The sequence below is a fragment of the Capricornis sumatraensis genome, chromosome 1, assembly GCF_032405125.1.
Source record: "Capricornis sumatraensis isolate serow.1 chromosome 1, serow.2, whole genome shotgun sequence".
NCBI classification, from domain to species: Eukaryota; Metazoa; Chordata; class Mammalia; order Artiodactyla; family Bovidae; genus Capricornis; species Capricornis sumatraensis.
Window position 1 is genome coordinate 139883033 of NC_091069.1, and position 12170 is coordinate 139895202.

Consider the following 12170-nt stretch of genomic DNA (forward strand, 5'->3'; position numbering starts at 1 on the left):
ATCTCACACGCTAGTGGAGAAGACAGTGGCACCCCTCTCCAGTACTCTTGCCTGAAAAATCCCATGGACGGAGGAGCCTGGTGGGCTGCGGTCCATGGGGTTGCGAAGAGTCGGACACGACTGAGCGACTTCACTTTCACTTTTCACTTTCATGCATTGGAGAGGGAAATGACAACCCACTTCAGTATTCTTGACTGGAGAATCCCGGGGACTGGGGAGCCTGGTGGGCTGCCGTCTACGGAGTCATACAGAGTTGGACACAACTGTAGCGACTTTGCAGCAGCAGCAGCAGCTGCCCACGCTAGTAAATTAATGCTGAAAATTCTCTAAGCCAGGCTTCAGCAATGGATGAACCGTGAACTTCCAGATGTTCAAGCTGGTTTTAGGAAAGGCAGAGGAACCAGAGATCAAATTGCCAACATCCCTGGATCATGGAAAAAGCAAGAGAGTTCCAGAAAAACATCTATTTCTGCTTTATTGACTGTGTCAAAGCCTTTGACTGTGTGGATCACAATAAACTGTGGAAAATTTTGAGAGAGATGGGCATACCAGACCACCTGACCTGCCTCTTGAGAAACCTGTATGCAGGTCAGGAAGCAACAGTAAGAACTGGACATGGAACAATAAACTGGTTCCAAATAAGAAAAGGAGTATGTTAAGGCTGTATATTGTCACCCCTGCTTATTTAACTTCTATGCAGAGAGTACATCATGAGAAACGCTGGGCTGGAAGAAGCACAGGCTGGAATCAAGATTGCCAGGAGAAATATCAATAACCTCAGATATGCAGATTACACCACCCTTATGGCAGAAAGTGAAGAGGAACTAAAAAGCCTCTTGATGAAAGTGAAAGAGGAGAGTGAAAAAGTTGGCTTAAAGCTCAACATTCTAAAAACAAAGATCATGGCATCTGTTCCCATCATTTCATGGGAAATAGATGGGGAAACAGTGGAAACAGTGTCAGACTTTATTTTGGGGGGCTCCAAAATCACTGCAGATGGTGATTGCAGCCATGAAATTTAAAAACGCTTACTCCTTGGAAGGAAAGTTATGACCAACCTAGATAGCATATTCAAAAGCAGAGACATTACTTTGCCGACTAAGGTCCGTCTAGTCAAGTCTATGGTTTTTCCAGTGGTCATGTATGGATGAAAGGGTTGGACTGTGAAGAAAGCTGAGTGCCGAAGAATTGATGCTTTTGAACTGTGGTGTTGGAGAAGACTCTTGTGAGTCCCTTGGATTGCAAGGAGATTTAACCAGTCCATCCTAAAGGAGACCAGTCCTGGTGTTCATTGAAAGGACTGATGCTGAGGGTGAAATTCCAATACTTTGGCTATCTCATGAGAAGACTTGACTCATTGGAAAAGACCCTGATGCTGGGAAGGATTGAGGGCAGGAGGAGAAGGGGACGACAGAGGATGAGATGGCTGGATGGCATCACCAACTCGATGCACATGAGGTTTTGTGAACTCCGGGAGTTGGTGATGGTCAGGGAGGCCTTGTTTGCTGTGATTCATGGGGTGGCAAAGAGTCGGACACGACTGAGTGACTAAACTGAACTGAACTGAACTGTGTTAATTTTCACAAATTTTAGGGGAGGGGTTTCCATTCATATATCAACTGAAATTATAGTTATGTAACACCAAATACTTTAATGTTAATTATAATTTACCTATGTATATTTATATTTCAGATTGGTATTGTTTGCCTTATTTTTCAGGTTTCAGAATTTTGTGTTATGCTTAGCGCTTTTTGTTCAAATACACTAGGAAGCACTGAAATCCAGCAATTTTTATGAACATTTACTCAATGAATATCAGAGAGAGGTTATACTGGTCTAAGGTGAAAGAGTGAGTCATTTCTGAAATCATCACTGAATTTCTTTGTTCTTTGACTCCTGGACCAATGGTTTATCTACTAGAGTATACCTCTTCTCTGGCTTCCCAGGTGGCACCAGTGGTAAAGAACCCACCTACAAATGCAGGAGACGTAAGAACCACAGGTTCCATCCTTGGGTCAGGAAGATCCCCTGAAGGAAGGCATGCCAACCCCCTCTAGTATACTTTCCTGGAGAATCCCATGGACAGAGGAGCCTGGAAGGAACCAGTTCAAGGGTCACAAAGAGTTAGTCATGACTGAAGCGACTTAGCACGTAGGCATGCATACCTCTTTCCAAAGCTTGTCTTGTAAATATTTCATCCTACTCTGCTGAAGTTTATTATGAAAATAACAACAAAACAAACAAACAAAAGTCAATCTTTATTACAATAAAAAATTTTAAGTTGCAATTTTATTTCTTTGTCTTTCAATGTCAAAATATCAAACATGCTTCTCTATTCTTTGTTAAGATAGTGCTTTGTGATATGAGAGAAACAATCCCCAGCTTACTAATGATGCACCCTTCTGTTATCTGATAAAAAGATCAAATTTAATATTACTAATTATGTATAAATATTTACAACTCACAAAAATTAAATGTTTCAAAAAAACTAGGATATCAGCTAAAAGAAATTTATTTTAACTTAAAAATAAAATCATATTGACAAATTTCCTTTAGAATTAGAATTGAATTTGATTGGAATATTAAAATGGTTATATTAACAATAATTATATGTTTTTTCCAAAAGTGCACCCCTGAATAAACAGTAAATTTTTTTTCTCTAATTGTAATAATGTTTAAATATGTGGAATTTGTATGAAATTTACCTAACCTCACCCTATACAAATATGTAACATTTATAATTTATTTTTTTTTAGTGTTACATATCTTGAAGCTACCAGATGCTATTAAACCAAGACTCAATAACTACTTTTGTTTTAGTGGCTACATGTTTTAAACTGCATAAGCATTTGGGAAAAGTCATTCTCTTGTTGGACAATTTTCCTCTTACTTCTTGCTCATTTTGTCTTGCTAAAGAGGGGACCAGGCTCTGGAGCAATCCTATCATAATTTTCCAATTGTTTATTCACAAATTTAAGTTTTTTCAGATGTATTTTTCCCCCAAGTTATAAACCTACTAGTCTTTTTTTATTATCCCTTCAATGCACAGATATCTTTTTATTCAATTATATACCAAACTAGCATCAATTAAATTTTTTGAAGCACTCCAAGGAGGACTAAGGTACAGCTCTCCAATTATGGAGCTTAGTTACCCAGTGTATTCTCTCAATGATAAGACTAATGTTCTATAGGATCTATTGCTTGACTATTAAATTCTTAAAGCCATTAACTCAATATAGATGACAAGCTCTTTTATTATTTTTCAGAGCCCCTTACTCCAATACCATCTATAGAATTACTGTGTATAGAAAGGGTTTTTAGTATAAAATGGAACCATGTCCTAGCCCCTACCAACAGGAACATCTTTTCTTATAGGTTTACTCAGTACTTGATTCATTTTTTGGTTCCTTATAAGTATAACCATCTACCACATCACATAAGACAGGCAATCATATCTTTGTTAACTTTCTCACTACTACAGTACAGGATAATTCAAATAAGTACAAGAAGGTAGGAAAAATATTATTTTTAGTAACAGACACTTATCAGTGATAAGTGATACCAATGAAGTTCTGGTCCTCAATGACCTCAATTGAAATGGTCCAAAGAGCCAAAAATTAGGTTCAAGTTAGGTAGATTCACCCTCAGTTTTGAAAATCATGACTATTTCTAGAGATACTTCTGAAGCTTACTTCTATGAAGATATAAAATGAATCTTCAGTGAACAAGACTATAAGCAAATCTATTTTATTTAGTTACAAAGGGAAGACTTTTTTCACCTATAATTTCACTGTGTAAAATATAAGCTCGTAAAGACTAATGCCACTGAGATTTGTAGGGAGGGTACTTGGATTCAAAATCCCACCTCTTGGACTTACTACTGTAGTAGCATGTACAATTTACTGAACCTCTATAAGCGTCAATGTATTCTTTTATAAAGTGAACATGATATAAAAAATATCTCCTTCACCTGATTGTGGTGAGCCTTAAATAAGTCATGCAAATTAACTAGCACAGGACCTGGGGCATAGCAAATTCTTAATTGTTAGCTAATATTATTTTCTTTGTTGTTGATGTCATTATAGTTTTTATTATATAGGTCTCTAGAAATGTGCATCACAGGAAAAAACATTTTGATGCCCAACAGAAGTTTCCATTTTCAATGGTCTGATAACTGAGTCAATTGAAATTCCAGAGGAATCAGCAGCCTTTGGACATGTCAACCATTCATCTCTCCAGATTCTCTAGGTTTTATCCCTGTATCAAGTCAGATCATCAGAATGGTACATACCAGGATTGTGTTCCGTTAGCTCCCTTCAGAAATGCCTTCACAGAGCTATGATTTGGCATCATGCCCTTGGCTTCTTATCAAAGGTCAGTGCAAGAAATGACCATATGAAGAATGCCTATCTTCTTTTTGTAAAACTACTATTGAAGATACTGTCCATTCTAGTCTTTAATGTCCCTTAGACAAAAGGCTCTTGCTATAAATTCTTCTTACAGTAAAGTATAATGACTTTAGTATATCTGTTCTTTTGTTTTAAAGTGCCTCATCCTTTTGGGAAGTAGCAAGGGCTTTAATAATAAATAGAAGATTCTTTTCAACAAATACAGTTCTAGAAAATGTTTCCAGCCACTTATCTATTTCCATGGTCAGGGAAGAAAGAAAACCGATATGTCCATTTTCCCTTTCCTGTCTCAAATGTAAAAGGTTTCCCTAATAGCGAATATTTGCATACAGAAAGATGACATCCAAGAGAGGGAAAAGGGATGTACTGTTGATGATATAAAATTTCAAGGCACGAACTTTTCGGAGGGCAGAGAGCTTTGCAATTACATCCTGTAAACAAGGAGTTGCAAAGTGGCAGATCGCTGACTCTTTGGACTGCTCACTGTTTCAAAAAACATTGATGTGGAAGAGTTATACTTCTCTAGAATCTAAGCATTTGGGCACCTCTTTTCAGGCTTAAGAATTTTTCCCTGTTAAATTCATCTCTGTAATCAAGACCATTTTCATAAATGGTAGAATATGACACAACAGCCCCTACAACATTACTTTAGGTAGAAGAGCTCCTTGAATATTTATAAAAGAGCTTGCAAAACTTGAAACAAACTTTCCTTGAAGGCTAACAAGAGCAAAAGAAAATAGATTTTCACAACCTCCCTCAGTCCTTTCCCCAAACTTTCTAAAATATACTGCCTACATCCATTCACTTTAGTGTTACCACAGGGCCTGGTGATGGCCACAGGGATGCTCAGAAGTATTAGTAACACTAGTCCTTTCTCAGAGTCTGTTCTCTTCACCATAGAAATAGGTAAATATGAGAACTGCTTCTGTCAGTTTATAAATAAATAAATAAATTATATATATATATATATATATATTCTGTACTCTAGAGCTTGAAATATTGTTCTCATAGTGAAGGGTGTATAGTCAATCTATGAAATAGTGAGTGCTTCTAAACTCTTCTGGATGCCAACAACATGAAAAATGGTTAATCTCCAGATTGGAAAACAATGTACACATCAGCCAAAACTGTCAACAGGCAGGACTGTCTTAAAGAAAATAACTTCATAAGTATCAGTAATCATGTATCTTTTACCTCAACGATTTCTAAAAAAACAGTGTATACATGCATTACTTATCCCAAATAACCACTGAAATCATGTTTACCAATAATTACTTCTGATTAAACACCAGTAATAATAGGACTCTGTCATTGGTAAGTCTAAAAGTCAAAAGTTAGATCTTAATTTGAAGCATGGTCTTTGTTATGCTCCGAGCCCGTATCTCCGAACCGACCGAGAGAGCAAGTCCACCACAGTAATGCAAAAACAAGAAGGGAGTTTATCTCTAGCGCGCTAGGGCTCAAGTCTCATCCCACACAAGGGAATCCGACAAGAGCCCCGAACAAAGGAGTATGGCGGCTTATATACAAGCAGTTCTTTGTCTCAGTTACAGGAATAGCTGGTGTTACATGAGTGGCCAGGCAGGATGAGCGCATATCCTGTCTCTTTTCGGTAAACATGACTCAGGTCCTAGAGACCGTCGTTTGGTCCCTAACAGTCTTTTGCTATTAACAGCATTCTTATTTAAAAACTGAAATAGCCAGTATGTATATTTTTGTTTGGGCCCATTAGCCTTATAATCATTTTTGGTCCAAAGTTGGTACTAACAAATGCATCTGGCCCTCTACCTCCAAAAGGGAAAAACAAACAACCACAACAACAACAACAAAAAAAACTTCACTTAGTTCTGAGTCACTACAATTCACACAACAAAACAAAATGAAAGATAAATGATACACTATGGATTTTTTCCCCCAGGTAAAATCTCAAAGTCTAAATGGTTTTCACAGACCTGAAATCACAGTAAATCCCCCAGCAGGTAACAGCTGTGGACTTATAAAGCAATACAAATTTCACAAACGTGACTGCATACTTCTGGTTCAGTATTTTAGGCAAGACTCTGGACTCCATTAGAGTGTATACCGTAACATTTTGCTCGCCAGAAGGTACTAAGAGTTCTCTGTGTTCTAAAGTGAAAGTCACTCAGTCGTGTCCAACTCTTTGCAACACTATGGTCTGCCTGCCAGGCTCCTCTGTCCATGAAATTCTCCAGGCAAGAATACTGGAGTGGGTAGCTATTCCCTTCTCCAGGTGATCTTCCCAACTCAGGGATCAAACCCAGGTCTTCCATGTTGCAGGGGGATTCTTTACTGTCCGAGCCACCAGGGAAGCATTCTAGAGACATATCTTTTTTATTCACCTATTTTTGTATTTTTTTACTCATTTGTATGCTCATTAGAAAGAACATTCTGCCTGCTCTTCAGCTTCCAAAATTGAGAATCCTGTCTTTTGCTGCTAAATCATTTCTTTATTGGTTAAAAAACAAAAAAACAATAGCTTATAGAAGTACCTCATAAAAATGATCATTTTTTTCCTAAATGGGCTTCTGAGGTGAATCATCAGTAAAGAATATACCTGCAAATGCAAGAGATCCAGGAGACTTGAGTTTGATCCCAGGGTCTGAAAGAACCCCTGGGGTAGAAAATGACAACCCACTCCAGTATTCTTCCCTGGAAAATTCAATGGACAGAGGAGCCTGGTGGCTACAGACCATGGGGTCGCAAAGAGTCAGACATGACTGATCATTAATGCACATCTTTCCTCCTAAATATCAGTGGCTTATGACTTAATTATGATAGTTTAAAAGATTAACAAGTAATCTAAAATTAATTAAATAGAATGCCATTTGATATTCAAATTTAAGCTAATAATTGTTTGTTCTTTGTGGCAGAGATTAGTTGATGATTTTGCTTTTAATTTATTTTTTGATTGGAGGAAAATTACTTTACAGGGTTGTGTTGGTTTCTGCCATAGGTTGATGATGTTTAAGTACATAGTTCTGCCTACAAGAAAGGCATAGATAGGTTAAACATTGAACAAACCTAATCTTTCCAGTTCTAGATCTTTCATTCTGTAAAATGTGTATATGTGTACATAACAAAGTATGATTTGATATCATCATTTTACCTGCTGTAAATTACTCATAGGAATGTTTTTCTTTTGGCATGAGTTTCTATTTGGAATGTTCATGTTGATTATTAGAGGAACATTAATAGCAAAAGATGCATTCTGTTTTTCGAAGTTTACTTTGTTAATACTCACCGTAAAAATCTAACAGAATCCTGGAATTAATGTAATTAACAAAAATTAAAATTTAAAAAAGTTCTCTGACAGCAACTTCAGACATCAATGTCTGGGGAATAAATCAATTTATAGCAATGCTATTTCAAAAGAGATAAAATGAATTATAAGAGTGCATACGGACTAAAAACCTCAGGACATTATTAATAAATATTGTTTCTATCCTAAGGTTTAGGGAGCTATGAAGCTAGTACAAAATATTATGTATTAAGAATTAATTTAGTTTTCAACCAGGATTCCTACAGGAGGAAGACTTATGAAATTGCTCCAACTGTGCATTTCCCCTTACGACATTTGATCCCAGAGGCACATTTTAACTAAATTTGACAGCAGGAAAGAAAGTCCAGGGCTAAATAGCACCACACAAGTTTTTGAAACAGGTGACAGCTAATGGCCCAAACAGTTCATATTAGTAATCAAATGCTGGCTACCCTGTGGATCACTACTATGTGCTAATGAGGAGAGCCTTGCTTTCTCTCTAGGCAAGCGGCTCTCTGTGAAGCTTCTAATACTTCTGAAAACTGATGGATACACACAGAGAGAATGCAGTGCTTGCTACCTGCTACTAGCAACTGATGCACATACAACTCACAGGAAATCCGATTAGTTGGGTCAAGAGTTGAGCTTTATTTATCTTTATTTCTCTAAACCAATTTAACAGGACTTTTTAAAGCAAAGTTAAAAATATTTAAAATGTTAAAATGCCTCTCCTATGAGCCACAGAATGTATTTCCAGAGTTATTGATTTTGCTTTTGTTTTTCCTCCTCTTAAAGGAGGAGGATAAAACATTGTAGAAACCAAAATTTTTGCTCACTTCTCATGGTCAAATATGCCTTTCTGATGAGAATACTTATTAGTCTCCTGCAGCCTTGAGGTGAGGAGATGCTATCTGCTGTCAAGATGTGCAGTGGCAGCCACTTACCAGACCAGTGAATTCATATATAGCTGTGGTCACTGGCTGTATGATAGCCTGCTTCCATGTCCCGTGGCTGAACTTATATATGAAGCCCCCACATTCCATGTACAAAAAGCATCACAATTGATGAGAAGTAGTTCTGTGTGAGTCATATGGTGATAGATGTTTACTATTCTCTTCTGGTTATATTACTTTCTCTCTTAAGATAATTATTTACAAAATGCAATACATGTAGTAAAACATTATCTGTAATTTGTATTTAGCTTTGTGTGCCTCTCCATTCGTGAATTAGTTACCTTGCTTTACACTATTCTTTATCTTTCACTCCTTTGTTCAAATACAGCAAAAATAGTACCTTATCATTGCTAGGTGTTCAATAAGTTTTTGTTGTTCAATCTCTCAGTTGTGTCTAACTCTGCAGTCCCATGGACTGCAGCATGCCAGGCTTCCCTGTCCTTCACTATCTCCTAGATTTTGGTCAAACTCATGTCCATTGAATCTGTGATTCTATTCAACCATTTTATCCTATCACCCGCTTCACCTCCTGCCCTTTCTTTCCGAGAATCAGGATTTTTCCATTGAGTCAGCTCTTTGCAACAGGTGGCTAAAGTATTGGAGTTTCAGCTTCAGCATCAGTCCTTCCAATTACTGCCTATGACACAGCATTTACAAATTGTATTTAAGATAAGAATTTCTTTCTTTAGAAAAGCTCAAGTTTGGGGAATTTTTAAAAATATATTAGCAACATAAAATATATTTCCCCTTAACTAAACTTTGACACACTAATTTATTATTTAATGAAGGGTGTTATATATATTAAGGACACGTCAAGAAGGAAGATATTTACAAAAGAGAAGTACTCACAAACTGTCTTCTAACTGCAAACATAAACAAATAGCAAGTGATATTAAGAAAATAATATACTAAGAGTAATCCATTTTATTTTTTTTTTTAATTCCAATTTAAATGAACTAATTTCAGATTAAGAGTGAAATAATACAGGTCCTGTTTGTCTCTCTGTCTCTATTACTAAACTCCCTGGACATCAGTTTCCTCATCTGAGTTTCCTGCAAACACTTCATGTCTATGCAGTGAAAACTATACAACCAAATTGCTTCCAAATCACCTAAGAGTATAAAATTTTTGAAAAACATTCCCTTTACAATAATTTTCATTGTCGTGTGTCATTCCAAGTATATATACGTTCACTTGTGATTAAATAGTGAAACATAATCACAGGTTAACTCAGAGATATTCTAATCCTCTGTTTAGTATGCAGCTGAAATGAGGCATTGACTGTTGTCTGTCAGTAGCAAAGATTTCATTGTTTCATCTCAGCTGTGGCTTTCTCCATGTTTAGTAATCACATTGAAAACTACATTTTGAGTGCTTTGGGGAAACATTTGTTAATAGGTTGTCCCTTCTTCTGTCAAATAGATTCACATAATGTAATTATGGTCTGTAATGCCTCTTGGCCTTTATTTGTAATGGAGTATATTTTCTTGCTACTTAATTCATTTAATTTTAAACTTGTTTAAAAAAATCATTAAGGTTTAGATTTGTTTATTTAAATAAGAAAAGGAGGAGTACCCTGGTAACATAGTGAACTGAGTTGACACATACTGGCTTCAGTTCCATTCATGTATAAATACTACAAAAAATAGAGCAGCTGAAACAAAAGCCAGTTAATTACAGCCAATCTCAGAAGAAAGTAAGGGGAATATTCCCAAGTGGCAAAACGGGGCAAGAACCAAAAGCCAGGGTATTAAGGGCACAACTTAATGCTCTGGGAGTCTAGATGTGTGTTCCAATAACACAGAATGACTGTAAATTCAGTTTTGAGTTTTGATGCTAAGATTGATTTGGGTAACGTGGCTTTGAACCAGTGTGAAATAGATAAAACTGAGATTTATGAGTAAACCTGGGAAACTATGAGAACTGCCAATAGCTGTAAAGCTGCGATAAAAATAAAACTATTGTCAGGAAGAAGCTTGTCTGCATTTCTATATCTCTGAGCACTAAAAAAAAAAAATAATCCTCTTTGATAAGTGTTACACAAAACTACAATGGGTGTGGTTTTCTCAACTTTTATAATCAGTTAGGTACAAGCATGGGCTTCTCAGGTGGCTCAGATGGTAAAGAAATTGCTGGCAATGCAGGAGACTCAGGTTCAATCCCTGGGTTGGGAAGATCCCCTGGAGAAGGGAATGGCTACCCACTCCAGTATTCTTACCTGGAAAATATCATATGCAGAGGAGACTGGTGGGTGTTCCATGGCGTTACAAAGAGTCAGATGTGACCAAGCAAGTAAAACACACAGGTACATGCACAAACCAAGATATTAATTAAATACCTCATTGGGAACCTGTGAAATTCCTAGGGATCGGGCAGATACATTTACCGTATTTGAGCCCAATCCCAATATGTTTAAAATATTAAACATATACTAATAATAACAGTATATAAACTATATGAGGAAAAGCAGCCCCCAAAATATATATAGATAAGTAACATAAACATTTGATAACAGAATCATGTGAAAGGGATAATGAAAGAATAATGTTTAACTCAAACAGGTTAAAATTTAAAATAATATGAAAGGGAGACATAACAAAAAAAGAGTCATATTTGAAATAATATCTTCTAGACTTGAAAATGTAGACATCAATGCTGACTTTTAAACTATGGATTAAACCATAGGTTGCAGAACAAAAGCAAATTATTGAAGTGGAAGATAATATGAAGTACATAGGTGTAGCACTGAATAGTAAAGGAAATAAATATATCAGGGAAGTGAAGGCATGTTGTTGTAGCTAAGTGGTGTCTGACTCTTTTGCAATACCATGGACTTCAGCTTGCCAGACTTTGTTCATGGGATTTCTGAGGCAAGAAGAATGGAGTGGGTTGCAGTTTCCTTTGCCAGGGGATCTTTCAAACTTGAGATTGAACCCATGTCTCCTGTATTGGTGGGCAGATGTTTTACCACTGAGCTACCAGGGGAGCCCAGGCAAAGACATATGAATGATAAAATAGAGCAGTAAAAAGATAAGAAAAGAAATGAGGAGAGGAAATATATTTTAAGATAATGGCAGATCAGTTCAGTTTAGTTCAATCGCTCAGTCATGTCCAACTCTTTGCAAGCCCATGGACTGTAGCACGCCAGGTTTTCCTGTCCACCGCTAACTCCCGGAGCCTACACAAACTCATGTCCATCGAATTAATGATGCCATCCAACCATCTCACCCTCTGTCATCCTCTTCTCCTCCCACCTTCAATCTTACCCAGCATCAGCGTCTTTTCAAATGAGTCAGTTCTTCACATCAGGTTGCCAAAGTATTTTCTTGGAGGGCACAAACAAAACCTTCTGAGTACCAGGACCCAGAAGAAAGGAGCAGCAACCCCACAAGAGGCTGACCCAGACTTGCCTGTGAGTGTCCAGGAGTCTGTGGCAGAGGCGTGGGTCCACAGTGGCCTGCTGCAGGGTCCAGGTTACTGAGTGTGGCAGTGCATTCATGGGACCTTTTGAAGGAGGTCGCCATTATC